Genomic DNA, 2,130 nt, shown 5'->3' with positions numbered 1-2,130 from the left:
GGTAACGCCACACCTAACACCACACCAAGAGTGCTTCAACAAGTCAACGTTTCAGACTGTAATATGTTCAGCTGAGGACTTATAATGCAAAGTTCTGATCGGTAGCATCTTCACAGGTTTAAAATAATTCCAAACTTTAAGCAAACTTTCTTTAGCCGTGCTCAAACATTTTATATATATATATATATACATTTACCTTAAGCAACAGGGCTAAGGCCTTTGTGTTTTTTAAAAAGTGCTATCATTTTCCTTATCTTCAGGAGCTCAACCAAATGTAATTCTAAGACTTTCTGTCGTTTGTGCCCAGAATGTGTTGTAATTTCACTATTCCTTTACTGTATTTTGTAACTAACTTCTATTTGAGAAATAGTGTTAAAGTCTGCTGTTCTGTGAAGTGAGATTTTCTTAGATTTCCGCTAGATTTTCACCAACAAAAAAAAAACAAACAAACAAAACACTACTTCCATTTCACTTGTCCACGTTTTAATTCTTTTTTTTATTTCTTTTGTAGAACCAAAACATTTATCATTTTGTGTTTTCTTTATGAAAAACAAAGTAACTGATAGTTCTTGACCTGTAGGCCCGGGTCTGGCCGTATGATTAACGAGTATGGAATGTAAATGCAATGGTTCACGGCTCGTGTCCCGCCATTGCTGAAAAATCGCTTTTCGTACTTTGGGGCCGTTGATACGTAATAAGAATGCAGACTGATCCTATAAGAGTAGCCCAAGAGTTGGCGGTGGGTGCTGCTGATTAGCTGCCTTCACTCCAGTTCTAAATTAAGGCCGACTATGCGGAGATAGATTTTGGTATAGCTAATTAGGAAGAGAGTTTGCCAGTTTTCTTGTACACATTGCCATTTAAAACTTGCCGTTTCTACGAAGACTTAACTATGTTCTTAGCCTAAAATGTAATAAACTGTGTAAATTCTTTAAACTTAGCCGATAGTGCGAGTGAGTGTGTGTTTTCATATAGCAAAGCCACATCGGGCTATTTGCTCAGTCCACCGATTGTGCGAACGAAAAGATTTAATCTCTTATTTCTGTAAGGCCTAATATTTCTTTTTGTACTCAGACATTAATTCAAGTAGATTTTCCTTCAGTATTACATATATATACCTACCTCTCTTCTTCTTTTCTCGTTTAATGTGATACCTCATTAACGAAGAAGAAAACGTATGATAAATCACCGTGATAAACTGATATACGTTTGGTTATCTTCAAACAACCTGTTTATTATGCGCGTGACGAACTAGAATTTCTAACTTGATAAAATGACTTCAGTACAACAAGAAAATAAAAATAAAAAATGTTTACATTTTGTTTATTATTTAAATACGTTATTCACCATTTTTATACTGACATTTGACCTCACTCAGTGTTGTATTTAACTTCTTGAGTTGCCACGTGAACAAAAGAAAACGTGGGTTTTAACATATTTCTGTGGTGCTTCAAAGTCGTATTAGATGTTCATGATCGTATCCTTTGGTTATGTTCCAATATAATATCTAAGGTAACTTGTTGGTGTTAGCAAAAGTTTATTTAACAGAGTGAAAAATAATTTAATTTTATCTGGCATGAAAGGTTGTGTAGTTAAAGCTAAGTAGGTGCGGAAGTATGTAACAGGTTATAAGGATATACTTGTTGTCTGTAATCAGGTTATATGGATATACTTATTTGTTGCCTCTAATCACGTTATAAGGATATGCTTGTTTGCTGTCTGTAATTAGGTTATAAGGACATACTTGTTTGTTGTCTGTAACCAGGGTATAAGGATACACTTGTTGTCTGTACTCAGGTTATAAGGATATACTTGTTTGATGTCTGTAATTAGGATATAAGGATATACTTGTTTGTTGTCTCTACTCAGGGTATAAGAATATACGTATTTGTTGTATGTACTCAGGGTATAAGGATATACGTATATGTTTTCTGTAATCAGGTTATATGGATATATTTGTTTTATGTACTCAGGTTATATGGATATATTTGTTGTATGTACTCAGGTTATATGGATATATTTGTTGTAAGTACTCAGGTTATATGGATATATTTGTTGTATGTACTCAGGTTATATGGATATACTTATTTGTTGTATGTACTCAGGTAATATGTATAGACTTATTGTCTG

Source organism: Tachypleus tridentatus, chromosome 13, assembly GCF_004210375.1.
Source record: "Tachypleus tridentatus isolate NWPU-2018 chromosome 13, ASM421037v1, whole genome shotgun sequence".
Taxonomy (NCBI): Eukaryota; Metazoa; Arthropoda; class Merostomata; order Xiphosura; family Limulidae; genus Tachypleus; species Tachypleus tridentatus.
This window is presented reverse-complemented; position numbering follows the sequence as displayed.